At 41.2% G+C, this 20,748-nt stretch overlaps 1 pseudogene; it reads left to right on the top strand.

Moving 5' to 3' along the window:
* The first annotated feature begins 1,082 nt into the window (after positions 1 to 1,082).
* On the top strand, positions 1,083 to 16,304 carry LOC115156345 (uncharacterized; annotated as a pseudogene).
* Positions 16,305 to 20,748: the final 4,444 nt, after the last annotated feature.

A 20,748-nucleotide genomic window follows, 5' to 3' on the forward strand; every position in this document is an offset into this window, starting at 1 on the left:
AGAAATGGGGGAGGATTTCGGCAAGGCTATTTTCTTGCCTGCCAAATATTTCATTATCAGACAAAGCGGATAATACTACCTCTAGAAATATTATTGCTTATACAAATTCGTACTCGTAAAAATGTGCCTTTAGAAGTGAACAAGCAATTACGCAGTTAGTGTTTTCCTCATTATTGTCCACCTCCCCACAGAAGTGGCACAGTTGGCTCAGGTCATCTAGCAAAACATAATGTCAAGTAGTCTATACATCTTTACATTTATTTTTCTGAGTAAACAGGGAACAGGGAACAAGGGAATAGTATAGGTTTTTTGTAACAGAATTATTTAAATACATGTGTTTTAGTGACCATCTAGTCAGAAGTTGGAACAAAGATAACCATGAAAGATACATATTAATGTTTGTTTTTTAATCTACAATTATATTAAATTAGAAATTTAACAGTGTTTTGCTAAAAATGAAAAGCAGTTTTTACCTTGTCACTCTTTTTATCTTTCTGGCACTTTCCCCCATTGGGTCGAGGAACAGAGCCCTCTTCTGGGATGGCAGCATAACCTTTCAAGTTTAGACAGACAGACAGACAGACAGACAGACAGACAGACAGACAGACAGACAGACAGACAGACAGACAGACAGACAGACAGACAGACAGACAGACAGACACATCGAACACACACATAAATACACACATATGGAACACACAGATTTTACATATGTATGTGTTCACCTGTATATTCCGTATTATGAATGCATTTCTTAGTTCTTAGTACTGCCTTGGCGGCTCTTACTGTCACAGTCCAGTGGTTGTGTTTATTGATGATGCCAATAATGTACTTGTACATCATTGGATAAATCTGAAATTTAAAAGAGCAAGGATACAGTTGCTTGAGATCAAAATCGGTCAAATATAACATATAATATAATTTCATGATATTATGAGAATAATTTAGATTTCTTGCTCCCCCAAATGCCAGTAATTTCAAAGGTGTCAATGTAGAAAGTTTGCTCGGTTGACTGCGTATTAAAATTCTGCACCAGATGGAACATGTAGGCATTGATGGTATGACAGAAAAAAGGAAAGACAATGAAGGTAAATCTCTTACATGGAAAAACAACAATTTAGGTTTTCCTTATAAATACACAGATTAATCACACACATACAGTGTTTACATATACTGTATGTGCAACGCAGTCTTACCTCACTTTCCAGCTCCATATTTGGACCAGTTCTGTGGAGATCCTGATAAAATATTTTATATCGGCTGCCGATTCTAGACAACAGCACATATACATATTTTCCTCCCCAAGCCTCTGCAACACCTGGAGAAATGTACCTGTATTGGTACTGAGATATATAAATGAATCAATTTGACAAGATTACACACATACATTTGTTTATATCAGTAGCTGCTGCTGCTGCTGGTGTGGTGGCTGAGGAGGAGGAGGCAGCTGGTGTGGTGGCTGTGGAGGCAGAGGCAGCTGGTGTGGTGGCTGTGGAGGCTGCACCTGCTGGTGTGGTGTCTGTGGAGGTGGAGGCCACTGGTGTGGTGGTTGTGGAGGCTGCACCTGCCGGTGTGGTGGCTGTGGAGGTGAAGGCCGCAGGTGTGGTGGCTGTGGAGGCTGCACCTACTGGTGTGGTGGTTTTGGAGGAGGGGGCTGTTGGTGTGGTGGCTGTGGAGGCTGCACCTGCTGGTGTGGTGGCTGTGGAGGTGGAGGCCACTGGTGTGGTGGCTGTGGAGGCTGCACTTGCTGGTGTGGTGGTTTTGGAGCTGAAGGCTGTTGGTGTAGTGGCTGTGAAGGCTGTACCTGCTGGTGTGGTGGTTCTGGAGGCTGCTGATTTTATTTTATGAGGGATCGGAGGAGTCTCCTCTACATGAGGCCTCAGGTGATTCACGCTTGTTTTAGGGAAGATAACACCCTTGTCATCTTCCAAGTCCACCCTTTTCCCTTCAAGACCTCAAATCGTTTATGGGCCGAGATAGTTGGGATCTAGCTTGCCCCCGTTCCTCTGCCGGCTTCAGATATTTACCCTCCACACTCTGTCACCCACATTAAGTTTTGGCACTGTGTCTTTTGTTTTTTTTTAGGATTTCCTCTGGACCTCAGCAGTGTTGTCCATGGCAGTCTGGAGAACCTCATTGAGCTTCAGCATATGTTCTGTTAAGTCTTCCACTGCTAAGACCTCCTCGACACTGCTGTCAATCTATAACATACATTTCTGATATTAATTTAAACTTACAAAGATACAGCCTGCACTTCTCAAATCAACTAGAATGTAAAATGATGTACACCAATCCTGTAATGTTCTGGAACCTCTGATGGGTAGCGAGCCTTTCTACCAAACATCAGGCAGAAGGGGGAGTATTTTGTTGTCATTTGATTCTTGGTTCTTAAACCAAACATTGCAGCATCAAGGTGCTTGTCCCACTCTTTTGGTTTTTGGTCCACTAATTTAGAGATGGATCTGAAAATATGATTGAATAGAAAATGATATGACACAAGTTATTCTTAGAATGTGAAAGGTTTTAGAACATTACAATTGATTATCTCAAAACCACTACTGCCTGTTAAATATATTATAACATCGTCTACAGATGTTGCTTACACCTCTGTATTGTCCAGTTCATCCTTTCGACCAATCTATTTGTCTGGGGATGGTACGGTGAGCAGAGACTTCTTCAGATCGCCAGAGCATTGCAGACATTTATTTTATAATTTCTTATTTATTTTTTATTTTTATTTCACCTTTATTTAACCAGGTAGGCCAGTTGAGAACAAGTTCTAATTTACAACTGCGACCTGGCCAAGATAAAGCAAAGCAGTTTGACACATACAACAACACAGAGTTACACATGGAATAAACAAACATTCAGTCAATAATACAGTAGAAAAAAAGTCTATATACATTGTGTGCAAATGAGGTAAGATAACCTCTCTGGGGTTTGTGGGACGCTACCGTCCCACTCGCCAACAGCCAGTAAAATAGCAGAGCGCCAAATTCAAAACAACAAAAATCTCATAATTCAAATTTCTCACACATACAAGTATTATACACTAGAGGCCGACCGATGATGATTTTTCAACGCCGATGATGATACCGATTATTGGATGCCCAAAAACCCCGTTATCGATTAATCAGCCGATTTTTTTATTTTTTATTTATTTGTAATAATGACAATTTCAACAATACTGAATGAACACTTATTTTAACTTAATATAATACATCAATAAAATCAATTTAGCCTCAAATAAATAATGAAACATGTTCAATTTGGTTTAAATCATGCAAAAACAAAGTGTTGGAGAAGAAAGTAAAAGTGCAATATGTGCCATGTAAAAAAGCTAACGTTTAAGTTCCTTGCTCAGAACATGAGAACATATGAAAGCTGGTGGTTCCTTTTAACATGAGTCTTCAATATTCCCAGGTAAGAAGTTTTAGGTTGTAGTTAATATAGGAATTATAGGACTATTTCTCTCTATACGATTTGTATTTCATGTACCTTTGACTATTGGATGTTCTTATAGGCACTTTAGTATTGCCAGTGTAACAGTATAGCTTCCGCCCCTCTCCTCGCTCCTACCTGGGCTCGAACCAGGAACACATCGACAACAGCCACCCTCGAAGCAGCGTTACTCATGCAGAGCAAGGGGAACAACTACTCCAAGTCTCAGAGCGAGTGACGTTTGAAACGCTATTAGCGCGCACCCAGCTAACTAGCTAGCCATTTCACATCGGTTACACCAGCCTAATCTTGGGAGTTGATAGGCTTGAAGTCATAAACAGTGCAGTGCATTGCGAAGAGCTGCTGGCAAAACACACGGAAGTTCTGTTTTGAATGAATGCTTACGAGCCTGCTGGTGCCTACCACCGCTCAGTCAGACTGCTCTATCAAATCATAGACTTAATTATAACATAATAACACACAGAAATACGAGCCTTAGGTCATTAATATGATCGAATCCGGAAACTATCATCTCGAAAACAACACCTTTTTCCTGTCAGTGAAATACAGAACCGTTCCGTATTTTATCTAACGGGTGGCATCCCTAAGTCTAAACCTTCAATGTTATGTCATAATTACGTAAAATTCTGGCAATTTAGTTCGCAACGAGCCAGGCGGCCCAAACTGTTGCATTACCCTGACTGCGTGCAATGAACGCAAAATGACAATTTCACCTGTTAATATTGCCTGCTAACCTGGATTTCTTTTAGCTAAATATGCAGGTTTAAAAATATATACTTCTGTGTATTGATTTTAAGAAAGGCATTGATGTTTATGGTTAGGTACAGTCGTGCAACGATTGTGCTTTTTTCGCAAATGCGCTTTTGTTAAATCATCCTCCGTTTGGCGAAGTCGGCTGTCTTTGTTAGGAAGAAATAGTCTTCACAGTTTGCAACGAGCCAGGCGGCCCAAACTGCTGCATATACCCTGACTCTGTTTGCAAGCGAAGTGACACATTTTCCCAAGTTAAAATAAATTAATCTTAGCAGGCAATATTAACTACATATGCAGGTTTAAAAATATATACTTGTGTATTGATTTTAAGAAAGGCATTGATGTTTATGGTTGGAGCAACGTGTACCTAAGCGATTAGATGCAACGCAGGACAGGCTAGATAAACTAGTAATATCATCAACCATGTGTAGTTAACTAGTGATTATGATTGATTGATTGTTTTTTATAAGATAAGTTTAATGCTAGCTAGCAACTTACCTTGGCTTCTTACTAGTTAACTGTAAGGTTGGAAGACTGAATCCCCGAGCTGACAAGGTAAAAATCTGTCGTTCTACGCCTGAACAAGGCAGTTAACACATTGTTCCTAGGCCATCATTGAAAATAAGAATGCGTTCTTAACTGACTTGCCTAGTTAAATAAAGGTCTAAAAAAATATATATATATTTTTTAAAACGGCCAAATCGGCATCCAAAAATACCGATTTCCGATTGTTATGAAAACTTGAAATCGGCCCTAATTAATCGGCCATTCCGATTAATCGGTCGACCTCTATTATACACCATTTTAAAGATAAACTTCTCGTTAATCCAAACACAGTGTCCGATTTCAAAAAGGCTTTACGGCGAAAGCATACCATTAGATTATGTTAGGACAGCACCTAGACAAGAAAAACCACACAGCCATTTTCCAAGCAAAGAGAGGCGTCACAAAAACCAGAAATACAGCTAAAATGAATCACTAACCTTTGATCTTCATCAGATGACACTCATAGGACTTCATGTTACACAATACATGTATGTTTTGCTCGATAAAGTTCATATTTATATCCAAAAAACCCATTTTACATTGGCGTGTAATGTTCAGAAATGTTTTGCCTCCAAAACTTCCAGTGAATGAGCACATCAATTTACAAAAATACTCACCATAAACGTTGATAAAATATACAACTGTTATGCATAGAATTAAAGATAAACTACTCCTTAATGCAACCGCTGTGTCAGATTTCAAAAAAGCTTTACGGCGAAAGCACACCTTGCAATAATCTGAGTACAGCGCACAGTCACCAAAACAAGCCATACAGATACCTGCCATGTTGTGGAGTCAACAGAAGTCAGAAATAGCATTATAAATATTCACTTACCTTTGATGATCTTCATCGGAATGCACTCCCAGGAATCCCAGTTCCACAATAAATGTTTGTTTTGTTCGATAAAGTTAATCTTTATGTCCAAATACCTCCATTTTGTTCGTGCGTTAGGTTCAGTATTCCAAATGCAGAAGGCACGCGCACTAAAGTCCAGACGAAAAGTCAAAAAAGTTATATTACAGTTTGTAGAAACATGTCAAACGATGTGTAGAATCAATCTTTAGGATGTTTTTATCATAAATCTTCAAAAATATTCCAACCGGACAATTCCTTTGTCTTCATAAAGGAAAGAGAACTGAGCTCGTGCTCATGGCCGTGCGCATGACTAAACCAATGTCCTACAGCCAGACACCTGATACAAACAGCCCTTATTTGCTCCCCATTCACAGTAGAAGCCTGAAGCAACGTTCTAAAGACTGTTGACATCTAGTGGAAGCCTTAGGAAGTGCAATATGACCCCATAGATTCTGTATATTGGATAGGCAATCACTTGAAAAACTACAAACCTCAGATTTCCACACTTCCTGGTTGGATTGTTTCTCAGGTTTTTGCCTGCCATATGAGTTCTGTTTTACTCACAGACATCATTCAAACAGTTTTCAAAACTTCTGAGTGTATTCTATCCACATGTACTAATGCATAGTAACACAGTTACCATTTACAGTTAAAGTCGGAGGTTTACATATACCTTAGCCAAATACATTTAAACTAAGTTTTTCAAAATTCCTGACATTTAATCCTAGTAAGAATTCCCTGTCTTAGGTCAGTAAGGATCACCACTTTATTTTAAGAATGTGAAATGTCAGAATAATAGCAGAGAGAATGATTTATTTCAGCTTTTATTTCGTTCATCACATTCCCAGTGGGTCAGAAGTTGACATACACTCACAGTATTTGGTAGCATTGCCTTTAAATTGTTTAACTTGGGTCAAACACTTTGGGTAGCCTGGAGGTGTCCTATTGAGGGTTGATGGGGATGATGGAGGTGCTGGGGGTGTCCTATTGAGGGAGAAGGGACCTATTGGGGAGGGGATTTTTCCTGGAGGCGCATTCAGTCATAGTTTTGTTTATTATACTATTATACATTTATTTTTTTCTATTATTATAACAGTTTACTGTGATTATGGATATGCACTTATGTTGACTTATATATTTGAACTTTCTTCTTTGCCCAGAGTACAAATATTAGAATTATTATTGTTATAATGTCTGGCTAGACTGTAAACTCTCCTTCCAGACTCACATTAAGCATCTCCAATCCAAAATTAAATCTAGAATTGGCTTCCTATTTTGCAACAAAGCATCCTTCACTCATGCTGCCAAACATACCCTCATAAAACTGACCATCCTACCGATCCTCGACTTCGGCGATGTCATCTATAAAATAGCCTCCCAACACTACTCAACAAACTGGATGCAGTTTATCACAGTGCCATCCATTTTGTCACCAAAGCCCCACATATTACCCACCACTGTGACCTGTACGCTCTCGTTGGCTGGCCATTGCTTCATACTTGTCACCAAACCCACTGGCTCCAGGTCATCTACAAGTCTCTGCTAGGTAAAGCCCCGCCTTATCTCAGCTCACTGGTCACCATAGCAGCACCCACCCGTAGCACGCGCTCCAGCAGGTATATCTCACTGGTCACCCCCAAAGCCAATTCCTCCTTTGGCCGCCTTTCCTTCCAGTTCTCTGCTGCCAATGACTGGAACAAACTGCAAAAATCTATGAAGCTGGAGACCCATATCTCACCCACTAGCTTTAAGCACCAGCTGTCAGAGCAGCTCACAGATCACTGCACCTGTACATAGCCCATCTGTAAACAGCCCATCCAACTACCTCATCCCCATACTGTATTTATTTATTTATCTTGCTCCTTTGCACCCCAATATCTCTACTTGCAAATGAATCTACCATTCCAGTGTCTAATTGCTATATTGTAATTACTTTGCCACCATGGCCTATTTATTGCCTTACCTCCCTTATCTTACCTCATTTGCACTCACTGTATATAGATTTTTATTTTTTCTACTCTATTATTGACTGTATGTTTGTTTATTCCATGCGTAACTCTGTTTCGCTGTAAGTGTCAAACTGCTGTGCTTTATCTTGGTCAGGTCGCAGTTGTAAATGAGAACTTGTTCTCAACTAGCCTACCTGGTGAAATAAAGCTGAAATAAAAAATTATTTATTATTACTACTGTACCTACATTCTTAAAAACTAAGACAGAAAAAGTGTAAAAGAAAATTGTAGGAAAAGCCATAAGAGGGAAAAGCAGGATGGGATGGGGGATTGAGGGATGGGTAGAGAGAACAGTAGAGGGCTCTGAAAACTATTATTTCTGAAATACTCACTTCCTTTTGTGACTAGAGTCTAATACTTCCTGTGGCACACATCAGAGGGCATGATAGGCCACCAAAAATTATTCTGAAGTGTGCCAGGTCTTGCAATCCCAAAATAGAAGGTGGGGGCGAATTTCGGCAGGCAAGAAAATAGGAAAAATTATTGATTGTGTGTCCATAAAACCAGGGTCCAGTCTACTCACTAGAGTCCCTAGAAAACAAAACAGGTGTGTTTGAAAGAAAAGCTAGGTCACAGGAAGGTTTATGTTGACAAATGAACAGTGAGACACATATCAGCACCATGGACAGCTCCACTTTTAGAACGTTATGTTGTCACAATATGTGGCAAATACACTATATATATACTAAAGTGTGTGGACATACCTTCATATTAGTGGATTTGGCTATTTCAGCCACCCCCGTTGCTGACAGGTGTATAAAACTGGGCACACAGCCATGCAATCTCCATAGACAAACATTGGCAGTAGAATGGCCTTACTGAAGAGCTCAGGGACTTTCAATGTGGCACCATCATAGGATGGCACCTTTCCAACAGGTCAGTTCGTCAAATGTCTGCCCTGCTAGAAGTGCATAGTGCGTAAAATCGTCTGTCCTCGGTTGCAACACTCACTACCAAGTTCCAAACTGCCTCTGGAAACAATGTCAGTATAAGAACTGTTCTTTGGAGTGATGAATCACGCTTCACCATCTGGCAGTCCAATAGACAAATATGGGTTTGGCAGATTTCAGGAGAACACTACCTGCCCAAGTGCATAGTGACAACTGTAAAGTTTGGTGGAGGAGGAATAATGGTCTGGGGCTGTTTTCGTGGTTCAGGCTAGGCCCCTTAGTCCATTGAAGGGAAATCTCAATGCTACAGCATACAATGACATTTTTGACAATTCTGTGCTTCCAACTTTGTGGCAACAGTTTGGGGAAGGCCCTGTTACTGTTTCAGCATGACAGTGCTCCAGTGCACAGAGCAAGGTCCATACAGAAATGGTTTGTCAAGATCGGTGAGGAAGAACTTGACTGGCCTGCACAGAGCCCTGACCTTAGTGTACGTGGCCCAAAAGCATAGTAATGTGATTTCATATTTTAGTCACTGCACACTGGTAAAGAGAAAATGTTACTACAGTACCTGTCTCAAGTAAACTGGGGTGGAAAATACTCAGTTGAGGTTCTACTAACCAAATATGTTCAGTTTTTCAGGGGGGCCGTGTCGAACAGCCTGCTGGTTATTACTGGGTCTTTCTTGTAATGCCTACATTTAATCCTGCATGTCATATTAATTCCAAAACAATACATTAATTGACTGTTTTTGTGTTGAGCATCAGTTGGAAAAACAAAAAAGGGTGTATAAAATGGCATTCCATACACGACTTTCATGCACTCTCGCCTTGCGCTAATGGAAGTGCCAAATACAGATTATTAGCAGGGGATTAATTAAGAAGCCAACTGCTTCAAAGACTGCAACAATGATGGACTGTCATACCTATATTAATGTGACACATTTATACATTCCATTGCTAGTGACAACAAGATTAAATTAAACAGAACGGTACAAACAGAGAATGTAAATGATGCTGAGGTTCAAAGTCTATTACCTGTGGATAGTTTAAATGAGGGAATGTCAACTGCTCAGAGACGACCCCCAGACTGCAAACTTAAAATGCAAAATGTACACACTTTGAGGATAAAGAACCTGCTTCTGATTTTCATCCTGATGTAGCCAAGAGTTTGTATGAGGAAGTGTCAGTGGTGCAGCTCAATCAAATCTCAAGACACCGAAGATATCAGCCTGGTCTCATAGACTAGACGTAACGTTAAAACCTGCACACTGAAACTTGTATATGTTACCTTTGATATGGTTACATAAGACAGATGGTTACTTAAGGCAAAAACGAAATTGGGTGCCTGGTCGGGATGGATGGGTTGGCGTATAATGCAAATGTCCAGCAACCCAACAGTTGCAAGGTCGAAACTCATCATGGACAACTTTTATTTGATCTAATTAGCAACTTTCCAAGTACTTATTCATTTTTAGCTACTTTGAAACTACTTAGCATGTTAGCTAACCCTAACCCTTATAGCTAACCATCAATCAATCAAATTAATTCATAGCCCTTTTTACATCAGCTGATGTCACAAAGTGCTGTACAGAAACTCAGCCTAAAACCCCAAACAGCAAGCAATGCAGATGTAGAAGCACGGTAGCTAGGAAAAACTCCCTAGAAAGACCAGAACCTAGGAAGAAACCAAGAGAGGAACCAGGCTCTGAGGGGTGGCCAGTCCTCTTCTGGCTATGCCAGGTGGAGATTATAACAGAATATGGTCAAGATGTTCAAACGTTCATAGATGGCCAGCAAGGTCAGATAATAATAATCACAGTGGTTGTAGAGGGTGCAACAGGGCAGCACCTCAGGTGTAAATGTCAGTTGGCTTTCATAGCCAATCATTCAGAGTTAGAGACAGCAGGTGCGGTAGAGAGAGAGTCCAAAACAGCAGGTTCAGGACAAGGTAGCACGTCCAGTAAACAGGTCAGGGTTCCATAGCCGCAGGCAGAACAGTTGAAACTGGAGCAGCAGCATGACCAGGTGGACTGGGGTCAGCAAGGAGTCATCAGGCCAGGTAGTCCTGAGGCATGGTCCTAGGGCTCAGGTCCTTCGAGAGAAGAGAGAAAGAGAGAGAGAAAAGAAGAGAGAGAGATAATTAGAGGGAGCATACTTAAATTCACACAGGACACCGGATAAGACAGGAGAAATACTCCAGATATAACAGACTGACCCTAGCCCCCTGAAACATAAACTATTGCAGCATAAATACTGGAGGCTGAGACAGGAGGGGTCGGGAAACACTGTGGCCATGTCCGACGATATCCCCGGACAGGGCCAAACAGACAGGATATAACCCCACCCACTTTGTCAAAGCACAGCCCCCACACCACTAGAAGGATATCTTCAACCACCAACCTACTACACTGAGACAAGGCCGAGTACAGCCCACGAAGATCTCCCCCACGGCACGAACCCGAGGGGGGCGCCAACCTGGACAGGAAGATCACGTCAGTGACTCAACCCACTCAAGTAATGCCCCCTCCTTGGGACGGCATGGATGAGCACCAGTAAGCCAGTGACTCAGCCCCCGTAATAGGGTTAGAGGCAGAGAATCCCAGTGGAGAGAGGGGAACTGGCCAGGCAGAGACAGCAAGGGCGGTTCGTCGCTCCAGTGCCTTTCCGTTCACCTTCACACCCCTGGGCCAGACTACACTCAATCATAGGACCTACTGAAGAGATGAGTCTTGAATAAAGACTTAAAGGTCGAGACCGAGTCTACATCTCTCACATGGATAGGAAGACCATTCCATAAAAATGGAGCTCTATATGAGAAAGCCCTGCCTCCAGCTGTTTGCTTAGAAATTCTAGGGACAGTAAGGAGGCCTGCGTCTTGTGACCGTAGAGTACGTGTAGGTATGTACGGCAGGACCAAATCAGATAGATAGGTAGGAGCAAGCCCATGTAATGCTTTGTAGGTTAGCAGTAAAACCTTGAAATCAGCCCTAGCCTTAACAGGAAGCCAGTGTTAAAAGGCTAGCACTGGAGTAATATGATGACATTTTTGGGGTCTAACCCTTCCCCCAACCCTAACCTTAATATAACTCCTTAACTTAACCCTAACCTTAACCCTAACCCCTAGTCTAGCTAACATTAGCCAGCTAGCTTACATTAGCCACCTAGCTAGAATTCGTAACATATTGCACATTTTGCAAATTCATAACATATAATACAAATTGTAATTCTTAACATATCATACAAAATGGGTGATGGACATCCACAAATTAATACATACCATATGAAATGTAACATATACTAAATGGAGTGTCTTGGGTTTACATACAGAATAATACGAAATGCTCTGAGACCAGGTTGATTGACACCATATAGATTCTACAGACCCTTCTGAGTACTCCCCATCCCACTTTTACATCAGCACAAAGAATCGTTTTTTCTCTATTAGCCAATATGTAATGCATATACAGTGATTTGTGTGAGAATATGAAATATTACTATTAGAATGAGAGGCTTGTAGGAAAACTAACAACGTTGCTCTAACAAATAGAATCCCTTATGCTAGCTAGCCCTTTATCGTGTTCCATTACATTACACATAAGTGTCATTGGTTGAAGGCGTCTTCTGTATGGGGAGTTTTGTTAAGAGCCTCAACGTTCGGTCTGAACGGTCTGAGCATATGGACCTTATCTTTCATATCAGTGAGAATTTTTTTTTTTTAAACAAAAGGATAAATTGATACACACTTTTATAGGGTTAGGGTTCCCACACTCCCATATTTCCATGTTACAGCACTTGTTTACAGAAAACAGATGGAAGACAGAGTGGACTACCTGTGCTAATTAGCTATCTGCGTCTCCGAACACCTGTTTAAATGGAAGACACACCACAAAGGTGTTGTCATTGAAAACCGAGGACCGAGTTTTGGAAACCCTGCTCTAAAAGACCTCTTCTTCTCTGGTCGTCATTCAGGCCAGACCCTCGTAGCGAGACTACTCTAGTCTCCCTCTAGTTTTAATCATGGAACAGACCTATTTGGACATGCTACTGTTGGAATAACAGCTGTAATATCAGTGTCATAAGACCTGGGAAGAAGTGGCTGGCTGGCTGCCTGTCTGTCTGGAATGTTGGAGTTTGCTGCATGAGAGACAGGCTGGTTTTGTTTCAGCATCCCCAGCAGCTGTGTGTGGGTGTGTGTGCCGATCTCTTGTCACCACAGCCCATGCAGACAGTGGATCAGTGTTACCTGATAGCCCCAGACCAGCCAGCACCTGGCCTCTCTGCCCGGCTCTAATATGTGTATCTGAGTTATAGGCTCCCGTGTAACCACTCATGTCCATAAAATACATTCATATAGACTAGAGAGTAAGAAATACATATTAGATTTCATAGCTGCACTGTAGAGAAATATGAATGAAGCATTTCTCAATTGCTCCAACCATTTGCTCTTACACATTCCTGTAGTATTGGTGTCTGGTGAGTGGCATCCATTCAAACAGGAGAGGATTGACTCTTTTTAACTGTATCCCCCAGTGAAAGCCTTGTGTGCATTCTCCTCAGAGTTTAAGTGTGAGAGGGATGCGTTAGCGGACGTGATAGAAGAGCTCAAGCGGAGCGATGTGTTTGGATGTCAGTGGAGGGGACTGAGCATGTGCAGAAACAGCTTCACTGGAGCACAGCTGGTTGGCTGGCTGCAGGAAGATAGGGGCATGGGTAAGTCCTCCTGCAGTCATGGAATGAAAATGAGTAAACAGACATTCCTAGATTCTACACACATATTCTAATTCTATGATTCTATTCTATGATTCTTACTCCATGGTTCAAATTCTCAGACTCTGGCAGAGAGAACTAAGTTGTGTGAGACTGGGCAGGTGTTACTGGACAAGAAGTACGTGGTGGGCATGGCTAAGGAAGGGCAGGGGTTTGGAGTGAGTGACAGGCTGTACAGGCTGATGGGACATGACCCTCACTCAGCCCTGAATGCAGGACAGACTGCTGCATGCTCCCCTTTACAGGGTAGGTAGGACTCCCTCTTGAGAGTCTGGTTGTCCTCAAGGTTTCTCCCTACTAGGGAGCTTTTCCTTGGCACTGCCACTTGTGCTTGCTCTTAGGTTGTTTAGGCACTTTCAGATAAATCCCACTTGGAGTTTCTCTTTTTGCTAGTTATACACACAAGTGTGCGTGCGTGCGTGCGTGTGTGTGTGTGTGTCTCTGGCATTGCATGAGTCTGGCATTTCTGCATGCCTCTTCTTGTCTTGCATTAGAAAATAACTTCTGGAACAGATTGTCTTTCCTAGTTAGGACATGTGCTCATTATCTTTTTTGTTGTTGATGATTAATGATAGAAATACAATTCCATATGCACAAAAAGCTTATTTCTGTCAAATGTTGTCCACAAATGTGTTTACATCCCTGTTAGTGAGCATTTATCCTATGCCAAGATAATCCATCCACCTGACAGGTGTGGCATATCAAGAAGCTGATAAAACAGCATGATCATTACACATTTGCACCTTGGGCTGGGGACAATAAAAGACAATTCTAAAATGTGCCGTTTTGTCACACAAAACAATGCCACAGATGTCTCAAGTGGCAATTGGCATGCTGAATGCAGGAATATTCACCAGAACTGTTGCCAGAGAATTGAATGTTAATTTCTCTACCACAAGCCGCTTCCAACGTCATTTCAGAGAATTTGGAAGTACGTCCAACCGCCTCACAACCGCAGACCACGTGCCGGCGTCGTGTGGGAGAGCAGTTTGCTGATGTCAACTTTGTGAACAGAGTGCCCCATGGTGGCGGTGGGGTTATGGTATGGGCAGACATAAACTATACACAACGAACACAATTTAATTTTATCGATGGCAATTTGAATGCACAGAGATACCTTGACGAGATCCTGGAGGCTCATTGTCGTGCCTTTCATCTGTCGCCGGCACCTCATATTTCAGCATGATAATGCACGGCCCCATGTCGCAAGGATCTGTACACAATTCCTGGAAGCTGAAAATGTACCAGTTCTTCCATGTCCTGCATACTCACCAGGCATGTCACCCATTGAGCAGGTTTGGGATGCTCTGGATTGACGTGTACGACAGCATGTTCCAGTTCCTGCCAATATCCAGCAACTTTGCACAGCCATTGAAAATGAGTGGGACAACATTCCACAGGCCACAATCAACAGCCTGATCAACTCTATGAGGCAAATGGTGGTCACATGAGGCAAATGGTGGTCACACCAGATACTGACTGGTCTTCTGATTCATGCCCCTATCTGTGACCAACATGTGTATATCTGTATTCCCAGTCATGTGAAATCCATAGATTAGGGCCTAATGAATTTATTTAAATTGACAAAGTTCCTTATATGAACTGTAACTCAGGAAAATCTTTGAAGTTGTTGCATGTTGCATTTCTATTTTTATTCAATATAGATGTGTCTTCTTTCTCTCTCTCAACTGCTGAGTTGTCTGCCATTCGGAGGGATAAGTTCCTGAAGTTTTCAAAGTGTCTCTCTGCTGAAGGAAAGGTAACAGCCACACTGAACAAACTGAACCCTCCAGTACAACACATTTATTATGAGATGACAGTTGTACTCTAATATGTGTATGTCCATTCAGTGTGTGGACTACAAGGCCATGTCCCTGAGCCCAGTGTTTGAGTGCTACTGTGAGCTGGCTGTTCAGCTACAGAGAGTAGAGCTGCTATCTCTGACCAGAGAGGAGAAACTAGCCTTCTTCATCAACACCTACAATGCTCCGGTCATCCACGGACACCTCCGGCTGGGAGCCCCAAACAACATGTGGCAGAGATCCAGGGTAAGAGAACCATCTAGGATTGTGTGAAAGACGACAAATAATACTCTGTTTAGCAATTACATTTATTTGTTCCTGTGTGTTGTTTGTAGTTCTTTATCTGCGTGAGCTGCCTGATCGGGGGAGAGGTATTCACGCTGCAGGACATAGAGAACGGAGTTTTGAGGGGAACAGAAATGGCGTCGCACAGCTTCTCAGGCCCTTCTCTAAGACTGACCCTCACTTACAGGTACACTACTCATCTGGACAGAATAAACTGCTCAACTCATTATCATTCCTCTGGCTCCATTTATTTCTCTGATTTACTGGTAAAATGTGTTTTTCTAGGAACAATAGGTGGCAGTGGTTGCATTGGTGATTGTGGTTGATTTCTGCTTGTCCACTAGGTGGCTCTCCCAGATGCTGAGCCTCTAATCCATTTTGCTCTGAATTGTGAAGCTAAGAACTGTTCACCCATCAAAACATAGACTCCACTGGTAACATACTAGGGTTTTACACAGCAAATACTGTACATGTAGTGGCACAGATGAATTTGTTTTAAAGACCAGGGTCAGTATTTTCTGAAAATGGAGTTGTGTGAGTAAAGCCACATGATGTCCTCTCTGACAAATCAGGACATCGATGGTCAGCTGCGCACGGCGGCCGAGGCCTTCCTGGTGATCGATGAAGGCTGTGTGGTGGATTCTGGGAAGTGAGAGGTTAGTCTCAGACAGATCTTTAAGTGGTACAAGGCAGATTTCGGAGGCACGGACGAGAAGGCACCTCAACACTGACCTTTCACCTTTAACTGAACAGTCTCTTAAGTCTCCTGTCCTAACCCAGCCTTGCCCCGTCTCTCCTTCAGCTGTTGAACAGGATCCTGGAGCATATGGGGAGTCTTCAAGAGGTCCAGCCTTCAGAGTGTCCTCTCCTGGCAAGATCAAAGTCACCTACTGTACCTGTCCTAAAACTGGAGCACCAGCAGCTTTCACTAAGGCAGAGCAACAAGCCATAGAAACACACAGCAACACAGAAAAACACCGTTTCGTCTGCAGACACTTCTATCCTCAGTAAAGAGGTCTGTGTGTCTAAACCTAATCCTTTCTTCCTGTTTCTCCCCCTCTGCACTTCTACACTATGTGAACATACAGTGCATTCTGAAAGTATTCAGACCCCTTGACTTTTTCCACATTTTGTTACGTTACAGCCTTATTCTAAAATTGATTTATAAACATTTTGTGCCTCATAATCAACACATAATACCCCATAATGACAAAGCTAAAACAGGTTTTTAGACATTTTTACAAAGTTATAAAAAATATCACATTTACATAAGTATTCAGACCCTTTACTCAGTACTTTGTTGAAGCACCTTTGGCTGCGAATACAGCCTCAAGTATTCTTTGGTATGACTACAAGCTTGGCACACCTGTATTTGGGGAGTTTCTCCCATTCTTCTCTGCAGATCCTCTCAAACTATGTTAGGGTGAATAGGGAACGTCACTGCACAGCTATTAACAAGTCTCTCCAATGTTGTGACGTGACTACCATTAATGTGATGATGGCTATTTTATCAAATCAATTCACTATGTTTAATTATGTGATTCAATTTATCATGTAACAATTAACTCATTAGTAACTTATGACACCACAAAAAAAGTTTGTTTAATGAATTATCGTTTCCTGAATTAACTCAAGAATATATCGTTATCATACCAGTCATCCATTAATCATTATTACCTCATATCAGTCTCATTCTGAATATCGTTGACTTCATAAATGTGCACGAACCCTAGTCTAAATGATGATTCAGCGATGCACAAATTGGCTTAATTATTTATTTACTAACTAACTAAATAATCACACAGAAATACATAAACACACACAGCATAGGTTGAATTGATTACTAACATAATGCAATGAAACAGCCCTAGTGGACTAACCCGATATGACGGCTTGTTACACAATGAAAGGGGTGGGGAGAGAAAGAGCGGGAGAGACAAAGAGAGTGGGCTGGTACATACATGTGGAAGCTATGCTCATGAAGAATTAATACTTTGCACATGAACGACCGCTCATTCGAAAAGAAATGCAACACATATATTTACACTTGTATTTCTTTGTCATCTCTCTGTTGAAACCACTCGTCCGTCTTTGGCGAGTAGTTCGATTTAAGTCTCTGGTTGTGTAAGTCTCTGGTTGTCCACCAGAGGTCACAATGTCCTCAGTTATAGAAGGCTTCTTTGTCTTCGAGTGTTCATTAGACTGAATACATCAGAGGTACACACGCGGTGGTCTTAGTTGAGTTTACTAGACTAAAGTACTTAACCTCTCTGGGCCAGTGGGACGCTTGCATCCCACCTACTCAACAGCCAGTTGAATCCCGTGGCGCGTTATTCAAATACCTTAGAAATGCTATTACTTCAATTTCTCAAACATATGACTATTTTACACCATTTTAAAGACAAGACTCTCGTTAATCTAACCACACTGTCCGATTTCAAAAAGGCTTTACAACGAAAGCAAAACATTAGATTATGTCAGCAGAGTACCCAGCCATAAATAATCAGACACCCATTTCTCAAGCTAGCATATAATGTCACATAAACCCAAACCACAGCTAAATGCAGCACTAACCTTTGATGATCTTCATCAGATGACAATCTTAGGACATTATGTTATACAATACATGCATGTCTGTTCAATCAAGTTCATATTTATATCAAAAAACAGCTTTTTACATTAGCAGGTGACTAGCATGTGACTAGCATTCCCACCGAACACTTCCGGTGAATTTACTAAATTACTCACGATAAACGTTCAAAAAAACATAACAATTATTTTAAGAATTATAGATACAGAACTCCTATATGCACTCGCTATGTCTGATTTTAAAATAGCTTTTCGGTGAAAGCACATTTTGCAATATTCTAAGTAGATAGCCCGGCATCACAGGGCTAGCTATTTAGACACCCAGCAAGTTTAGCACTCACCAAAGTCAGATTTACTATAAGAAAAATGTTATTACCTTTGCTGTTCTTCGTCAGAATGCACTCCCAGGACTTCTACTTCAATAACAAATGTTGGTTTGGTCCCAAATAATCCATTGTTATATCCAAATAGCGGCGTTTTGTTCGTGCGTTCAAGACACTATCCGAAAGGGTAAATAAGGGTGATGAGCACGACACATTTCGTGACAAAACATTTCTAAATATTCCATTACCGTACTTCGAAGCATGTCAACCGCTGTTTAAAATCAATTTTTATGCCATTTTTCTCGTAAAAAAAGCGATAATATTCCGACCGGGAAATCATTTTTTATTACAAAGAGAGCGAAAGTAAAAGCATGGGATCCACTCATGCACGAGCCTCAGTCTGATGGCCCTCTGATAGAGCACTTGCCAAAAGCGCTAATGTGTTTCAGCCTGGGGCTGGAATTACATCATTCAGCTTTTTCCCGGGTTCTGAGAGCCTATGGGAGCCGTAGGAAGTGTCACATTACAGCAAAGATCCTAAATGTTCAATAAACAGAGGCAAGAAGCCCAAGGAATGGTCAGAGAGGGTACTTCCTGTTTGGAATCTTCTCAGGTTTTTGCCTGCCATATGAGTTCTGTTATACTCACAGACACCATTCAAACAGTTTTAGAAACTTTAGGGTGTTTTCTATCCAAAGCTAAAAATTATATGCATATTCTAGTTTCTGGGCAGGAGTAGTAACCAGATTAACTTCTTGGGGCTATGTGGGACGTTAGCGTGCCCCCCGTGGCGCACCCTATCAACAGCAGGTGCATTTCAAGAGCGGCAAATTTGAAACCAAATAAATGTAAAAATTCAAATTTCTCAAACATACAACTAACTTACAGCCTTTGAAAGATAAACATCTTCTTAATCTAACCACGTTTTCCGATTTCAAAAAGGTTTTACGGGGAAAGCATAAAGTTAGGTTATGTTAGGAGAGTACATTGACAATAGCTGTGTGTAGTGTATTGTCGATTCAAAGACAGGCGTCACCAAAACCATAAAATCAGCTAAAATTATGCACTAACCTTTTACAATCTCCATCAGATGACACTCCTAGGACATTATGTTAGACAATGCATGCATTTTTAGTTCTATCAAGTTCATATTTATATCTAAAAACAGCGTTTTACTATGGCGTTGATGTTCAGGAAATCGTTTCCCTCCAATACCGGCAGTCAAGTCATGACAACAAAATAATTAATTAATATTAGAAAACATTGGTAAAATATTATATTGTCATTCAAAGAAATAGATTTACATCTCTTGAACGCAATGGACTTGCCAGATTTAAAATTAACCTTACTGGGAAATCACACTTTGCAATAATCTGAGCACTGCGCCAGAAAAATACGCATTGCGATACAGACTAACCGCCATGTTGGAGAGATCTAAAATCGAAAATACTATGTAAATAATCCATTACCTTTGATTCTCTTCATCAGATGTCACTTCCAAAGAATCCCAGGTCCATAACGAATGTAGTTTTGTTCAAAAAAGCTCATCATTTATGTCCAAAAACCTCCGTGTTGTAGCACATGATCTAAGCCAGCCGGACTTCACTTCAAGAACGGAAAAAATATATTTTCGTTCGTTCAAACATGTCAAACGTTGTATCGCATAAATCATTAGGGCCTTTTTTAACCAGAATATGAATAAAATTCAAGGCGGACCATTGGGTTCTCTTTTAAAACGTTTCGGAATGAGAGTACCCACCATCAAATCGCGCGCCAGGTGTCTAATGGGCCATCACGTTCCATGGCTCTTCTTCAGTCAGATCTCACTGTAGAACACTCAAAACACTTTGTAAAGGCTGGGGACATCTTGTGGAAGCAATAGGAAGTGCCAAAATATTCCTCCTTCCCTTTGTTTTTCAATGGTATAGGCTTAAAGTCAATTCAACACATCAGGTATCCACTTCCTGTCAGAATCTGTCTCAGGGTTTTGCCTGCCAAATGAGTTCTGTTATACTCACAGACACCATTCAAACAGTTTTTGAAACTTTAGGGTGTTTTCTATCCAAACCTGAACAATAATATGCATATTCTAGCTTCTGAGTTGGTGTAATAGGCAGTTAAAAATGGGCACATATTTTTTCAAAAATTCTCAATACTGCCCCCTATACCCTAACAGGTTAAATCGGGTACGTTTTTTATCCAGCCGTAAAAATACTGCCCCCTATCCCCAACAGGTTAACCTCTCTGGGCTATGTGGGACGATTTCGTCCCACCTACGTAACAGCCACTTCAATCCAGTGGCGCGATTTTTGAATCGTTAGAAATGCTATAACTTCAATTTCTCAAACATATGACTATTTCACAGCTATTTAAAGACAAGAATCTCGTTAATCTAACCCCACTGTCCGATTTCAAAAAGGCTTTACAACAAAAGCAAAACATTAGATTATGTCAGCAGAGTACC

Source organism: Salmo trutta, chromosome 20 (assembly GCF_901001165.1).
Source record: "Salmo trutta chromosome 20, fSalTru1.1, whole genome shotgun sequence".
Classification (NCBI taxonomy): domain Eukaryota; kingdom Metazoa; phylum Chordata; class Actinopteri; order Salmoniformes; family Salmonidae; genus Salmo; species Salmo trutta.